Source organism: Ursus arctos, unplaced genomic scaffold (genome assembly GCF_023065955.2).
Source record: "Ursus arctos isolate Adak ecotype North America unplaced genomic scaffold, UrsArc2.0 scaffold_11, whole genome shotgun sequence".
In the NCBI taxonomy this organism is placed as follows: Eukaryota; Metazoa; Chordata; class Mammalia; order Carnivora; family Ursidae; genus Ursus; species Ursus arctos.
The window spans coordinates 59,731,032-59,748,956 of NW_026622775.1; the positions used below are offsets into that span (position 1 = coordinate 59,731,032).

Sequence of the window (17,925 nt, forward strand, 5' to 3'; positions counted from 1 at the left end):
CCTTCTCCTTTTGCCTCACCTCCTCCTCACATGTGCAAGCTCATCTCTCTTTCTAAAATAAATAAATCAATCTTTAAAACAAAACAAAACTCCTTGATGAGACAACTAGGTTTCCATACAAGGAAAAACGAAGGGAGGGACTCTAGTCCTATCTTACATGATGCACATAATTCCAAACAGAATTAAAATCTAAATGTGAATGGCGAAACAAAAAATGGTTTACAAGGCGATTCAGGAAAGGATCTTCATTACATGGAGGGTCACGAAGGGTTCTTTAAACAAACACAGGAAGCACTAACAAGAACAAAAGAGATAGATAGTTCAGTCTAAATTAAAATGAGAAATTAATGTTAAGAGGAGTTTTATCCAAAAACACCATATAAAAAATGAAAAGACAAGCTTTAGCATAGGAGAAGGTATTTGCAACCATACCCAACAAAACCCTAGCATCCAAAATATTTTCAAGAACTCCTACCAAACAATATGAAAAAAACAGACAACCCAATGGAAGAAAAGACAAGCAAAAAAACCAGGCACTTTCCAAGAGAAAAAACCAGAAACAAACCAACAACTCCTTGATGAGTGTTTATTGTCTACAACTCAAACCCCAAATTCTGCCTTCAAGGTCTTTTGCAAACTTGACCCCCCAAAGATTCACTTCCACCCACTTTTTCTAAGACCTTCAAACAGTCAAACTTACTATTTCTCAAGTACACCTTGTCTTTTCCTCTCGCCAGGCTTTGAAAAGCCAATACAAATGCTGCAGCTTCTGGAATACCTCCTGACTGCAACCATGCACACACCATCCATCCCCTCTGACATGAGGATGCACGTTCATCCATTTGTTTTAAAATGCCTCCTGATCCTTGTATTCTTCCTTTGTTTCAAATTTTTCCTTTCTCCGTTCATCTCCTTTCCTTCAACCAGACACTGAAACTTGCCGAGGTCAGAAAACACATCTCCCTTTAAAAAAAAAAAATCTGTATATTTTTCTAGGATGTACTTTATGTGGAGGGGATATTTTTGACTCATGATCATGAAAAGAGAACATCTTTTCTGGGTATTTTCTCAGTGTAAATGAAGTCATCGTAAGAGCATCTGCAATCACTCTCAAGCTTTGCCCTTCATCTCATTGAGTTTGAAAAAACATTTTGCTAAAATAAAAGTAATTTCTTTCTACCTTTTTCTTTAGTTCATGTCATCCACATCCATGTCCACTTTCTCTTCTCACATCAAAGGACTCCTACTGTGCTGCAGATCCAATCTCCTAAGTATTTCTTGGATCTCTCATAGATCTCAGAGCCCACCTCTTATCCATCTTCATGGCCACTGCCTGGGTTTTGGTTCTCATCCTTCCACCTGGAACTTTCCATACACTCTTTCTTGAGTCTGAGCTGTCCTCCAGACTGCTACGGGACTGTAGCAACTCACAAAGCAATCTCACAACTTGCTTTGATGGCTTTGCTTCCAGGCTAATGCATAAAGTTCTCCAAGGAGGGAGGAGCACAGTGGTCCTGCTTTGTTCACAGACAGCCCAGCACTTGACTCCTGGCACTGCCACCTGTACTTGAGTGGGAATAGGATGAAAAGGAGACAAAGAATTAATGCAAAGGACTTCCAAAGAAATAACCGTTTATGGACAACAAGAGAGGAGGAGTAATCAGCAATGACTTTGGGCTTTTGAGTTTGAAAATGGTATGTATGATGAGAAAATAATTGGAAATTGATAGCAAGGAGTGAACAAATAGTTCTTGTTCAGCGGATGTTAATATGGTACATTTGATCCTTAAAATATTCTCACTGAGTGGAGACCATTTTCTAGAATTGTTCATTGTTATTTTGGGCAAGTCACTCAAACTGTGCTTCAGTTTCCTCATTTATAAAATGTGGATAATAACACCTACCCCACAGGGGTATAATAAGAATTAAATAAGATGACAAGTTATAATCTTAGAATGGCAACTGGTACATAGTTTGGGATGAGAAATTGCCAGCTATTATAATGATAATGGTGGTGGCATATGAAATGTTTGACCTTCTGGCTCCCCTCTCCACCCAAGCCAAAGTAATCACACTCCTTAAACATCTCTTAGCCAGGGGTGTTCTCATCATCCCCTTTCTGCAAATAAAAAGTAAGTACACTTGTCATTCTTTAGAACCAATTCTAAATTCCCTGTAATATTTCCTTATTATTCTAGGTACTGTGAGCAAGTCTTACTTTCAGGGTCCCCAAAAGTTTAATGTAATTTTTGAAGCCCCTGTATTATTATAATGCTATTATGATGTGATTATATGTTATGGTATTTAACACATGGAATTTCTTCATTGCAAGAAAATGTCTATTTAAAAATAGGGCTTATTGTTTTATTTACTCAATATAAAACAGTGCTTATTATAAAAAAAAGTTGGAAAAAAAGCTGAAGATTGAAAAAATCTGTAATATGATCACCTAAAGATAGCCATCATTTATAATTGATATCTTTACCTAAAATATCTTAAGGCATTTAAAAAATTTCATTGGGTTTATCCTATGTACGGCTTTGATTTCTGACTTTTTTAAAATTTGATTTTGGCCTGAAGTTCATACCATTCAAGGGTGCCTATCTCAATAATTTTTTTTGACCACACTGTCAAAAACTTTATCAGTCATAAAATCTCATGTGCTCTGCTCTTCTCATCCCCATTTCTTCCTTCCTCATTTCAAAAGCGCCTAAGGATGCTACATTACATCAGTGTTTGTTTCGTGAATTAAAGTCTATTTAACCATTATGGCGTTAGGCACCCTACTTTCTTTTCTAAGAGATGAAACAATTTATTGTCCTTAATAATTGATATTTGAAATTCACCTTGGTATCATTCATAAGTTTTGTTCCATAGGTTTGAAAATAGTTAAGATGTGAAAAATTAGGTTGGCACGATGATGTCTACATATGCTGGCTTCCAATCATCATTCTTTGTTTGGAAGAATAATTAGAGTATTAAAGAGATGGAAAAAAAATGTAGCACATTTGTTCTTGGGCAAAGGACTAATTTACGTCTGGAAATTGTCCTTTAAAACAGCAACATTTAACGTCAACTCTGTCTTTTCAGAGGTGAATTCAAAGAGAATCTCAAATTCTGTTATTTCTTTTAACGATTAGCTCTGCTTGGGAGGTTAGACATATCTCTGAGGTGTGCTTTGATAAACATTTCCCATTCTTCTGGATGAGAAAAGCATCAAGAAATCTTTGTTTTTAAAGAATCATTAATGTAAGGATAGCATTCTTGCTCTTGTATAAAAAGTTTGTCTCCAGACTTCTGGTTAGTGAAGGAAAGATCTGGAGAACCTAAGAAAAATCATGGAGGTAGGTTTTATAAAGAATCCTTTAGAGAGAAAAAAATACTATTATTATTAATAAATTATGAGGTGTGCTTTTTTAAAAAAAATCTTAATGTGTTTTAGCAACTGATAGGTATTGGTTGCATTTTTAATTATCTAGGAATATTTTACTTTTGGTTAGCTGAATGTTAGGAATGTTTTATGCAGTATTTCCTAATTTTCTAGTGTCACAGCTGAGGTTAAGGGCTGCTTCTGAAAGGATACCCCTGTGTAGGATCTGCTTGGTTAGAGAGAGCTCCCTGGGAAAAAACAATCGTCCACACTTATCTAAAAGTTGGCACTATCATGAATGAGAGGCATAATAATATTATGGTAAGATACATTTCCTTTTTCAGTCAATGTGGGGACAAAGGAATGGGATAAAGATGAAACAGCTTCCCTGTGGCTCTGGAGTTAACTGAAACAGAGTTCCTTAAAATATTGTTTATTGCAGTGATATTTGTGCTACTTGGTTAAAGATCTCAACATCTTTACAGTCCAATTTCTCTTCAAAGATTTGTGACATTTCTAGAAGAATTAACTCCAGTCTGAAAATTGGCAAATAGTACCTCAGTGTAAGAACAGATCATTTCAGGGGGAGAAGGAAAGACTCAGACATTTATGGGTCTATAAAGGAATTCTCTTTTAAGAATTTTTCTCTTTGTTCACGGAGGATTTCTTCATTAAAACAAAACAAGACGAGGGTTAGAACTTGACTTACGTGCGCTAATCATGAAGTAATGTGAACACAGTAAAATTTAACCAGCGGCTCACTGTTATGGACCAAATTGAATTCATTTATTCGAAGAAAATACTTTTCTAATGATTTTACTAACCGACTCCTAATTCTTTGCAAAAAGGATGTAACGAGAGAAAATTTAAAACACGAGAGAAGTATAAACAAATGATAAATTCAGGGCAGGAACTTTGCTCCGGACACCTTGTTTTGTTGCTGCTGTGTTTCATTTCTTTGTTCAGCATTTTTAAGAGAAGAGTGTGTGGCTGCTAGTTAGAAGGTTATACTCCCCCTCTTTTTCAGGGAGAACCAGGCATAGAAATTATGATGTGTGCCATATTGTAAAAAGAAACATTTGCTTCGAAGCTTGTAGCTGACATTTTTACTCAAGATCTTGTGCTTTCAAGGCAATGAAAAGCTGGAAAATGTTTTCCTTTTAGAGTGTGAGGAGGATCTCACATTAAAATAAGCCCTATTTACTGGTTTCTGATTACAAATGTCATGTTTTGGCTTATTTCTTCCACTAGGTGCTGGTTAACCGCAAGTATGATCTGTTGTATGTTGCTACAGAGCTGGACCCGCTCTGAACATACTGTGGGGTTTGGACATCTACGTTTTCTTCTTTTTCTAGAACTTTTGTGAAATGTTTCTGATAGTGTTTTAGTAAAATATGAGGAAATGGTTAAGTTCTCAGAGTGTTAAGTAAATTTAGTTTCATTAGCTCATCACATCTGAAATTAACATATCTCATCTTTAAATATTTTAAAATTTTCTTATTTTCTTTCTCGTTTGCTAAAGAATCATGTTATTTTGACAAGTACAAGGTTCATGCGAGGACCTGTATGGACCTGTCCTCATGTGCTCCACCATCGATTTCCACCTCAGCCGGCAAAGGACTGTACAGGTAAATGTGACTCTCTTTGCTTCTCCTCCTCACCTTGGCTTTCCAGTGGTTGGGTGAGCAAAGGGCACAGAGCAGGGGACACTCAGCGGGACCTTGTTCCTGCTCATGTGAAGAATGTCTCCTGATGCTGTGACCAATCATCCATATGGAGCAGTTGCGCATAAAATTGCAAATCTCATCTTTTACACGAACTGTTTAAAACTTGCATGAATTTATAAGCTTGATTAGCACAGATCCTGACATAATCAGTAATAAACATATATAGAACAAACAAATGAATGTCATAAGTTTTCTTATTCATGGGCGCCTGGGTGGCTCAGTCGTTAAGCGTCTGCCTTCGGCTCAGGGTGTGATCCCGGCGTTCTGGGATCGAGCCCCACATCAGGCTCCTCCGCTGCGAGCCTGCTTCTTCCTCTCCCACTCCCCCTGTTTGTGTTCCCTCTCTCACTGGCTGTCTCTCTCTCTGTCAAATAAATAAATAAAATCTTAAAAAAAATAACTTTTCTTATTCACAAATCAAGTTAATAGGTCATAATAGCTCTCTCACTGAATGTTAACTCCACAAAAGCAGAAATGATTTTCTATTTTTTTTACTGATGGGTCTTCAGTATTTCACATTCATTCATTCAAGCACCAAGTATATATGAAACCTGCAAAGTACTGGAAGGAGAGTGTTGAATAAAGCATGAATGACTCCTGCTTTCATGGGTGTGTAGTTACTGGGATAAACAGGTGCTAAATAAATTACCAAAAATCCCCCCACAAACATATAAATGCTAATAAGGGGAAAAAAGTGTACAAGAGATTTTAAGAGACATACTAAGCAGTAGTATTATTAGTAATACTAATAGTAAGTAGTAATAGTAATAGTTTGGGAGTAGTGGTGGTCAGGAAAGGCTTCTCCCATTTAAGGGAGCCCTGGATGATTACTAGGATTGGCCAGGAGTGCAACGAGTAGAAGAGTAGCTCCAGGTGTGGCTGGAGAGGTAGGTGGATTAACTCATGTAATATTGGTAAGAATTGGGAATTTATTCTAGTACTAAGGCATGTCATTAATGAATTTTGAGCACAGAGTGAACCACGTTATTTTTTTAAATATATTTTTATTATATTATGTTAGTCACCATACAGTACATCACTAGTTTTTGATGTAAAGTTCCATGATTCCTTACTTGCGTATAACACCCAGTGCACCATGCAATATGTGCCCTCCTTAATACCCATCACCAGCCTATCCCATTCCCCCACCCCTCTCTCCTCTGAAGCCCTCAGTTTGTTTCCCAGAGTCCATAGTCTCTCATGGTTCATTCCCTCTTCTGTTTACCACTCTCCTTCTTCTTCCCTTTCTTCTTCTACCAATCTTCCTATTTCCTATGTTCCATAAATGAGTGAAACCATATGATAATTGTCTTTCTCTGCTTGACTTATTTCACTTAGCATTATCTCCTCCAGTCCCATCCATGTTGCAGCAAATGTTGAGAAATCGTTCTTTTTGATGGCTGAGTGATATTCCATTGTATATATGGACCACATCTTCTTAATCCAGTCATCTGTTGAAGGGCATCTCGGCTCCTTCCACGATTTAGGTATTGTGGACAATGCTGCTATGAACATTAGGGTGCATATGGCCCTTCTCTTCACTACGTCTGTATCTTTGGGGTAAATACCCAGTAATGCAATTGCTGGATCATAGGGTAGCTCAATTTTTAACTTTTTAAGGGACCTCCACACTGTTTTCCAAAGTGGCTGTACCAACTTGCATTCCCACCAACAATGTAGGAGGGATCCCCTTTCTCCACATGCTCTCCAACATTTGTTGTTTCCTGCCTTGTCAATTTTTGCCATTCTAACTGGTATAAGGTGGTATCTTAGTGTGGTTTTGATTTGAATTTCCCTGATGGCTAATGATTTTGAACATTTTTTCTGTCTCTCTTCACAGATGACATGATATTCTATAAAGAAAACCCAAAAAACTCCACCCCCAAACTACTAGAAGTTATAGAGCAATTCAGTAATATGGCGGGTTACAAAATCAATGCTCAGAAATCAGTTGAATTTCTATACAGGAGCAATGAGACTGAAGAAAGAGAAATTAGGGAATCCATTCCATTTACAATAGCACCAAAAATCATACGTTATCTCAGAATTAACAACCAGAGACGTAAAAGATTTATATTCTAGAAACTGCAAATCATTCTTGAAAGACATTGAAGAAGACACAAAAAGATGGAAAAATATTCCATGCTCATGGATTGGAAGAATTAATATAGTTAAAATGTCTATGCTACCCAGAGCAATCTACACTTTCAATGCCATCCCGATCAAAATACCAATGACATTTTTCAAGGAACTGGAACAAACAGCCCTTAAATTTGTGTGGAACCAGAAAAGGCCCTGAATCCCCAAGGAATTGTTGAAAAGGAAAAACAAAGCTGGGGGATCACGTTGCCAGATTTCAAGCTACACTACAAAGCTGTGATCACAAAGACAGCATGGTACTGGCACAAAAACAGACACATGGACCAATGGAACAGAATAGAGAATCCAGAAATGGACCCTTGGCTCTTTGGGCAACTAATCTTTGACAAAGCAGGAAAAAACATCTGGTGGAAAAAAGACAGTCTCTTCAATAAATGGTGCTGGGAAAATTGGACAGCTACATGTAAAAGAATGAAACTTGACCACTCTCTCACACCATACACAAAGATAAACTCCAAATAGATGAAAGATCTTGATGTGAGACAGGAATCCACCAAAATCCTAGAGGAGAACATAGGCTGCAATCTTTGACATTGGCCACAGCAACTTTTTTCATGACACATCTCCAAAGGCAAGAGAAACAAAAGAAAAAATGAACTTGTGGGACTTCATCAAGAGCAAAAGCTTCTGCACAGCCAAGGAAACAGTAAAAAAAAACTAAGAGGCAGCCCACGGAATGGGAGAAGATATTTGCAAATGACACTACAGATAAAAGACTGGTATCCAAGATCTACAAAGAACTTCTCAAACTCAATACACAAGAAACGAATAAACAAATCAAAAAATGGGCAGAAGATATGAACAGACATTTTTCCAATGAAGAGCCACGTTATATTTTAAGAAGATCACCTGGCTGCTGCATGGAAATTGAATATAGGGGAGCAAGAGTAGAGCAGGGGAGAAAAATTAGGGGCTATAACAATACTTTAGGCGAGAAATTGTTGGCTTGTTCCCAGAAGGGTGGCAATGAAGACGTCAAAGGTAAGAGTGGATGGGTTCAATATGTTCTGGAGGTCTGATCCATGGATCTTGGTGATGGTTTGGATGTGGAGTTAAGGATGAAAAAGGTGTCAGTAATCGCTACCAGGTTTCTAGGTTGAGCAACTGGTGGGTTTCAGTGTGATTTATAGAGAAAAGGGAGAATTAAATAGGAGTAAATATCAGGTAGATGATCAAGAAATCAGTTTTCGACCTGTTAAATTTGGAATCCCTGTAAGACACCTAAGTGGTGATATCAAAGAGGAAGATACATAAAAGATGTCTGGCTCAGATCTATACATTTAGAGCTCACCAACATCTAAATGGGTTTTAAAACCAGAGGCAAGGGTAAGATGGCCTAGAACAGTACTTTCCAAACTTGTTGGAACATAGAGATTCCTGAGCAATTATTTAAAATATATACTCATAGGCTCTACCACAGATCTCTTGAGTCAGAATTTCCAGGATTGGTTAAGAGGTAATCCGTGTTCTTAATAAGCACCCTAGCTGCTTTTTATAATCAGGTATATTTGGGAAACACGGAGCTAGACAAAGCATGTGGACCAAGCTCAGAAGAATTCAAGTATTTCAAGGTATGGGGAGGAGGGATAATGGGACTACGGGTATCAGGAAGAAGAATGGGAGAACAAAGGTAACATTAGAAATCGTAGGGTCTAAATCAAACACTGGCACTCTCAATCCCTTTGCTACAGATTTAACAAACAACCCCACTAAGAAGCTTTATTTTCTATTTTCACATTTCATGTTACTTTCAAAGATGTCAATATCTTTATTCAATATAGTTTTATACACACAAAACTTTCGCATACATCTTGCCAAATTATAAGGCAGCAGGCAATTGGAATTATTTTTGCTCTTTCTGTACTTAAAATATTGTCTCCCTCGAGTAAAACAGTTCCATCTGAGCCAAATAAGTATATTTTGATGAATTTGGAAGCTAGAGATAAAAATCCTGGCCTCATAAATGCAAGCAGCCCCAGAACTCTTTCTGTCAATATGGCATTTCACCATTAGAATGTGATCATTTAAAATCATAAACAGCAAGTATAATGAGGCTGTGAAGATTGCATATGAGGTGTGACATTCTTTTCTGTGAATTTCATAACTGCCATTTTGATTTTATTGTGGTTTACTTCATCCTCAATGGTGCTATTAGGAAAACCAAAAGAGTCTCTTGCTCTTAAAATTTAAAGCTCTTGCTTTTAGCTAAGCCCAGGCCACTAAAAGGAAGGAGGAAGTGCAACCCTACATTTCAGTGTCACAGCCTTACACCCTAAATTCAAGTCAAATTATATTTGTTAAGATCAAAAGGAATTTCTCTGGTTATTTGTTTGCAGATTTAAAATTTAAAGGAAAATGTTAAATAGTATGAATATATACATTGCACTTCCTATCTCTATACAAGTGTTTGAAATTGATTGAGTTTATTCTATAAAGTTTGGTGGTTTCTATTTTCTGCCTTTATTATCTAGTGTTTAAGTGAAGGTGAGCTTAGCCGATCTGTTTTATGTCTATGTGACATGCATCCTCCTTCTTTTTTGGCTCTCTTCTCCCTTTTGGGTCTTGACTTCTATCACTATTTTGGAAAGTCAGGAAGTCAGCCAGAATAAAATGAAGCCTAGCAGATTTTTTTTAATAGCATTTATTTAGGATGGTAATTCCAGTGGCAGCGAGTCCACCATTAGCAAGGATATATTGGTTACTTTTATTACGTATGTCTGAATTCCTTGTCTGTCATGCCACACATAAACCCAGAAGAGAACAGTTAGCAGATTTGTGGTTTGCACTGTCTCCGAGATGTTACTTTAAATACCTGATTCATAATTCTCTGGAGGGAAATCTCATCCTCTGGAATGGTGGGAGATCAAGGGGCTGGGATGCCTTTAGAGGGAGAGTGGGGCTTCTGTGCCTTGCAAAACCCAGTTATTTCTTCAGCTAAGGCTGAAATTTTAAATCTCAAGAATACAGTTAAAAACCCTGTCTTCTTGGTTCTGCCCCCTGCTAATTGTCAGTCAAGGCAATGATTTAAAAAAATTGAAATTTAGACTCAACAATACATCAAAGTTATAATTTTCTTTTTTAAGATTTTATTTATTTGATCAAGAGAGAGAGAGCAAAAGTAAGTGGAGGGGCAGAGGGAGAGGGAGAAGTAGACTCCCGCTGAACAGAGAGCCCAAAGTGGGGCTTGATCCCAGGACCCTGGGATCATAACCTGAGCCGAAAGCAGACACTTAACTGACTGAGCCACTGAGGTGCCCCTGGAATGTCTACTTCTGAGCAATTCATGGTATAAGTATGGACTTGCTGATGCAGAAACATGTTGATGATGTTCATACTGACAACATTTGAATATGATAAGGTATGGGAGTACATCATCATATGCTCTGAGGGAGAGCAAGTTATCGAAAGGCATCTGGATATCATGGCAACAGCTATCCCTATTGAACCTTCAGGAATAAGGACTAACACTTCTTCTAGTGGCTTTTGTATCTCCATGCATTTCATTTATATCATTCTCCTTGAGAAGAATGCATATTCTAGCATTTTCTTGATAGATGGGAAAGTTAATGAGGTAAGGGAGAATACCAAGAGAACAGAAAGAGAGGCCTTGTATTCTAATATTGGCCTTTTTTGGATTTCTTTGCAATTTGTGTCCTCAGGATGTGATGGAATGGATAGACGGAAGTGATGATGGAATCAGGGCCAAATGAAATGACCAAAGTGTGGGTTCTGTTCATGCTACTTATCATCTCTGCGACTTAGTTTCTGCATCGTAAACTGAGATAATAACACCTCTCCTGAATATTCCACAGGGTTTTTCTATAGAGAGCAAGTGAAAAAATCCCTATAAAACTCTAAGATTTCATACCAATTTAAAAATATTTGTACCGAGATAGCCAAGTGAATATTGTAAAGAAACGAAGAAGTTCAAACAGTAGTGAAATATGTCAACTTACTCAACTACAAATAAAATTGAAAAAATCAAATTAGGAAAGTAAAATTTAAAAACAAAGAAAAGAAAGGTGCTAAGAGAGTAGATCTAAAAACAAATAGTAGAAGTAGCAATAGTTGAAATTGCAGTAGTGGAAATAGGGGCGGCAGCCAGCATTTGTTGAGCATTCCACATATTCTATGAACTGATCCGGCTGTCAGTTTCCCTAGATACATTGCCTTCATATTCATAGTAACTTTATAAAGTAGATTAAGAAAAAAAAACTCAACTGCATAAATGAAATTGCATTTCAGTGAGAAGTGAAGCAATTTCCCCAAAGTCACTCAACAGAGAAGTACAGAAGGGCGTCAGTAATCACCATTGGAAGAATGTCACATGGATCTGCATGGAACAAAAGGATACAGCTAGCACAAATTTCCAGCACTTTGCTTTTCTTCCTGCTGGGGGCTGTCATGAATACATTCTTAATGTCACAATTTCATCTTTGGCATTAAGATCCCAAAGAATACAGATGAAAGGGCGTTCATTTTTCTTTGATTTTTTTTGGAAACTAACATCATTGGAAGAGACTCTGAAATTACCAAGATCTTTCTGTGCTACTTTATACACAGAGAAAGAATAGGAAGCATAGTGTCTATGTTGCATGCTTCCATTCAGTTTCCAAAACAACCTGATAGAGATTTTGAAAACACTTGCACCTAAGTAAATGTGTTCATGAGACTAATGCCAGAGAAAAACGAGAAGGTCACTTTATAAAATAGATTACTAACTGGAAAATATCAGTGAAATTGCAAGATCTCTTTCTTCAAATGAGTATGACTATAAGGTAATTCCTAAAATGACTAAGCTTTGGAAAGAGCAAGCTTGACAGTTATTACAAATGGCAAAAAAATTTAATACACACACTTAAATAATGATGCGATATCTTTCAAACATCATATTGTGTTCCTAAAAAACTATAAATATGTAATATAAAAAATGTCATATGGTTAATAATGTCCTCTGTTGTAAGATAGTACTACTAGAAAAAAAATCTTGTAACTGAAAGTAAGTTTAAAGAAATTACTCATCTCAAGAAAAAAAAGCCCTAACAGGAAATTCATAGACAATCTTCTAACAACCAACAAACATATGAAAAGAAACCAAACACAAAAACTTGCAACTTGCTATTAAAACATTCAGAATAAAAGGAGAAAAACTATTTCACCTATCAAAAGGCCAAAAGGTTAAACAATTTACATCTAGTAAGTCTTTCTGTGACTGGCAGGCTTACTGACTGCTGGAGGAAGGGAAGGTGATATCATCATTATGAAAAGACATTTGGAAATGTTTTCAAATAACTTCAAAAATTTCATATTTTTTGATCCAGTAGTTCTATGTCTAAGCAAATAGAGATGAAACAGGTCAAGTTGAAGTATCGTCATTTGATTGTTTTGCACAGTCAAAAGTTAGAAAAACACTATTTCAAAATAGAGAAATATTTTAGTGAGTATACTTACATATGGCCATGCATATCTAACCATTAATAAATTTTAGAATATTATCTAATGTAGCAGCTTACAAGTAGTTGGAAAAAACAAATATAAAAACACAATGTATACCCATGGTTTTGTTTAAAAACATGAATCATAGAAAAAATATTAGAAAAAAACATAATGCTGAATTTGAGTGGAGGCATAAAAGTTAGTTTTTCTTTATAAGCTTCTGTATTTCCAAGTTTTATACACGATCGTATAATATAAAAGCTTATATGAAATTGTTCATAAGTGTATTATATAACATTCAAAGAAATTGAGTGATGCTGAGCAATAAACTATTTTGACAGTTAATTAATGAAGTAAGTAATTAACCGTAATAGACCATCATTTTATTTATAAAAATCAAATATTTATACTTCTCAAAAAGAACTCTTCCTGACATTTTATTTGGCTTGAAGGGGACCCTGATGTGGTCAGACATGAGATCCTTCAATTATTTAAAATGAATCCTTCAATGCAACTACTTTCTTCCTCTGCAAGTAGAATTTGTACTTTTTCCTATTTCTATTGTTATATTTTCTTAGTTGTCCAAATAATCTATGCCTAGAGAGATAATGTTCTGGCAACCCATACTGGTTGTTCCTTTCTTCATAGTCACTAAAAAAGTAAATCCTTCAGGAGAACATTTCTTTAGCTTACTTTTTCATTATTTCCAGAGGCAAAAACTGGCAGGGCAATTTATAATTCAATTTTTGCTAAATCCATGACACCCAATATATATGTCAGGCATTTCAACGGCAGGGTACTTTGGGGATAGGTGATAAATTGTACTGATTATAAGTGCAAGCTGTTCTTCTAAAACATGATATCAAAAAGAAGGTAGGTACTATTAGGAAAATGTAATGTATCTTTCAATTGTCCAGAAACATCAGGGCTAATCGCTTCATGTGAATATATTCCCCTTAGTGTTATATAGCAGAATATTACAGTTCTTACCATGTTTTTGATAGCACTCGTCTGGAGAAAGGGGGAAAAAGATGCTATCAGTTCCCAGAATCACAGGCTGGTAGTCTTTCAGCAGACACATAGCTCTTAGAGCTGCAATAACTCACACCAGCCAGAAACGACTCACTCTGAAACCCGAAACATGGCCCTAATCATTTTAGGACCGTGTTGGTATATATGAGTAGTATAAATATTATTTTATAATATAATCTCCTCTGATCTTTTTAAACATCCTTTCAGTGTTCCAGATATTGCCCTGTGTGATACGTACGGCTTAAGCAAAGCCACGGGATCTCTGAGGTTATCTCCCCAAAATGCTTAAAAACAAAAGTGGACAATTGAAATATAAAATTCTGCTTTGGCGGTAGACACATACACACCCACACATGCTGCGGTTAAGTTTGGCATTCCATTCATGAGTGAAGTAATTAAGCAAAGCAAACTGGTAGGGTGGCTCCAGGCCTAAGCGTAGGGAATGGGCTAGGGAGCCTTTCACCTCTAGGTCAATGGTTTCTGTTTAATCGGGCTGTTAATGACTAAAAGTCATTGTTTCCATCTGAGAGCTGTTTGGTCTCAATGTGAAGTAAGTTGGTGGTCTGCTATCAGTTTCTCATGTGCAAATGTACAGATCGTGAAACCCGCTGCTGCTTTTGCTAGGCTGTTCGACAACTCAGTAAAAATCTTGCTGTTTGAAGGAAATGACAAAACAGCTCTCTCTCAGAGCATTGCCTCAATCAGAAAAGGTATTCGTAAATAGAAAGTTATAGAAAGATAATTGACATAAAATAATAGAGGATTCATGAATGGACTTTTACTACTTAGAGTAGTCTTTTTATATAATTGCCTTCACAAACCTTAACTTATTTGAACCTCAGAGTGAATGTATATGACAGAGGCCATGAGGATAATCATGCTTTAAAGTTTCGGAAACCAAAGCTCAAACAGGCCAGTGCTTGCCTTAAGATCACGCAAGTAGTACGTTTTTACATCTGTGCTGGAGTCGTATGATAGCTTCTTGGAAGGGGGGGGCTTGAGGAGGGCTTTCGAGAACTGGGAGAATTTGGGTAGAAGAGAAAAACAAATGATATTCCATGAAAGATGTCAGCTTGAGGAAAATCAGAAAGGTAGAAATTAGGGGCGCCTGGGTGGCTCGTCCGTTAAGTGTCTACCTTTGGCTTAGGTCATGATCCCAGGGTACTGGGATCGAGTCCTGTGTGTTGGGCTCCCTGCTCAGTGGGGAGTCTGCTTCTCCTTTTCCCACTGCCTGCTCCCCCTACTTGTGCTCTCTCTCTCTCTCAAATAAATAAATAAATAAATAAAAATTTTTAAAAAGGTACTAATTAGCACAGTGTGTTCATAGAATGCATTGCATACATTTTACATTATATGTTCCCACAGGAATGCATTCCAATATAGTTTTCAAATAGTTTTAACATACACACACAACTATATTAATGAACACCTGTACATTCACACCAAGTTTATGTAAGCAATAACAAATTGTTAGTGGTGTTCTTTCAACAGAAAAGGTAGCAGTAAAGATCCATTCAGAACAAAGCATGTAACTATTTATGAGGAAACAGATGTGAAGCTGCTGCTGGAAATAGACAAGAAGCATGTAAACCTCTTTTCAGAGACATGAGCAGCGGTGGAAAGATAAAGGCTCTTATGATCCTAATAATAAACTAACAATATGTCTTGATTAGGGAAGAAAGGCTTCTGGTAATCCCACAGATAAAAGAAGTTATTGTGGAACTTTTCAGTCAAAAAACTCCCCAAAGTCCATAGAACAACCTGCTAGAGTTGTTAGAGAAAAATCTAGGTCAGGAATCTGTGCTTCTCAGTTGGGAGACGAACACTTCCACATGCAGGGACTGGAAAATAGTAGGGATAATTTTGGTTTCCGGTATGATAGGGACTCTAATGGGCAAGGCCAGAGATGCTCAGCTTCAGTCCCCCTCTGTGAACACTTGCTCTGTCCCCAGTGCCAGTAGTAGCCTGACCAAGAAACACTGTTAACATTTTTCTCACCAGTTTTTCTGTAGACCCAAGACTGTAACTCCAACACCCACAAAGACTCGTTATCTCAATAGTTTTATCTTTATTTTTTCTTCATCTACTTCAATTTTGCCTTCACTTTTTTTTAAGTAGGCTCCATGGCCACCATAGAGCCCAATGTGTGACTTGAACTCACAACCCTGAGATCAAGCTCTGAGTTGATATCAAGAGTTGGAGGCTTAACCAACTGAGCCACCCAGGCCCCGCTTCCCTCCACTTTAAAAAATGATATTCCTACTAAGATTATTCCACCAGCAGTGTGCCTGCTTGAGGGAAGTCTGCTTGAGGATTCTCTCTCTCCTTCTCTCTCTGCTCCTCCCCCCACTCATGCTCATGCTCTCTCTCTCTAAAACAAATTGATAAGTCTTAAAAAAAAAAAAAGATATTCCCACTAAGATTATCCCTAAACTAAACACCTTATCCAATGGGTGCTCTTCAGTTATCATCTTTATTGGACATCCCCTTTTTCTGGAAACTCTCTTCTATATTGACTCCCTCAAGGTCATTCTTTCTGACCTTTCAGAGCACTCCTCAGTTGTCTCTGTAGGTTTCTCTGAGTTTATCAATTCCTTAATACCAATGTTCTCTAGGGTCCAATTCTTAGCTCCCTTTTCTTTTCTTATTAAGTTTTTTTCCCATGCCCGTGGCCTTGGCCACCACTACTGATGATTCCCAAATCTCTATCTCCAGTGCAAATCAGTCTTCTGATTATGAGACCAATAGTGTCTAAACAAGGTCAATTGTCTACTGCATATCTCCACCTTCACACCACAAAGACAGATTTGGGTTTTCAGCAGTGTCATAATTATGCCACTCTAATCTTTTCCTTTCTGTTTTCATCCAAGTGACATGTTTTTATTAAGTGGAGCTAAAAATAAAAATATAAGTAGAGCCTCCTAGTTTGGCTGAGGATATAAACCTAAGTAATTACAAAAAAGGAGTGTTCACAATTCCATGGGAGACAAAAGAGGGAGGGTTCAACTCGGAAAAGGGAGATAAAAGGGGTGAGTAGTTAGAGCCCAGGAAACATCTTAAGGTACAGGACACTTAAGCTCAGAGTCCCCCATACGATCAGAGGCATTCTGACAAACGAACTAACAAGGAACATGTCCATGTGGTTGAGAAGGATTAGGGCATGTTCTTGCACCTCTCCGTCACCCGGTGTGACTTTGAAGTGCACAGGAAGAGGGCATGGGTGCAGTGAAAGAGAGGCAGCAACCAGATCACAAAGCTCTTCCATTTCCCTGCAAATTAATTTGGACCTTATCCTATAGGCCACTGAACAATCGAATGCGTTTAACTAGAGGTTGCCTGACTGCATCAGCTTTGTGTTTCCGGTGGTTCGTCTCAGTGTGGTAAAGAGGTTGATGAAGACTGCAGAGCAGTACCTAAGGAAGACGTGGACAACATAGGATTTTTAGCAGCCAATTTAGAAATCACGAGACCCTGCCTGATTTAGGGTGTCGGAATGGGAGCACAGAGTAAGAACTGAAGTCCATATTTCCTATTCTGTGGGAGGAAAATCAACAGGCTGTGGTGACCACTGAATTGGAAAGTGAAGGAAAGGCTAGAGAATCGAGGATGACCGCCCGATGTCTGGGTTTGGTGATGCAGGGCGCAGTGCCAATGAAAGAAAGGGAAATAAAAGAGGAAAGGAAAATGAGAACATTTTTTACTTCACCACGGGCTTAAAATAACTAGGCCTTGAGAGTCAAAGCTGAACAATGACCTCTTTATTCTAGGTAATCTCTCCTATACCAACCCTTTCCTTCTTAGGACATTGAGCTTTGGGCTTATCCTTAATGGTAGAATGGGTACAGTAAGGAAAGATAGAGCCCTGGAAAGTATTTCAAAAATATCCACCTTGTTCTATTAAAATGCAGTTTGTGATCGTTGGCATGTTACTTAAACCTATCTGAGTTCAATGGTCTTATCTGCTAAGAGAGCAGAATGATGGCCGCCTCACAGTGATGTTATGTAAAATAAAAGGGCCCATTTTAAGGTACCTACTCACATTCTTTATGCTCAGGAGTCTCTCAAACTTGGGTGCATCTTTTCCCTTCCACAGTGTGGTTTTCCAATAGCTTCAAAAATATGCCAAATGCTCTCCAGATATTCTTTTTCTTTTAAAAATAAAGTCGTGCTTGTTACTGAACTCCTATATTTCAGCACATT

The 17,925-nt window shown here is 37.5% G+C and overlaps 1 long non-coding RNA gene across 1 annotated transcript; it reads left to right on the plus strand.

Annotated features, from left to right (window-relative positions):
• Nucleotides 1-1,470: 1,470 nt before the first annotated feature.
• LOC130543354 (uncharacterized) lies at nt 1,471-12,618 on the plus strand. The gene is made up of 3 exons (XR_008958672.1): nt 1,471-1,695; nt 4,893-4,998; nt 6,938-12,618. It is a non-coding gene; the product is annotated as an uncharacterized LOC130543354 (long non-coding RNA).
• Nucleotides 12,619-17,925: the final 5,307 nt, after the last annotated feature.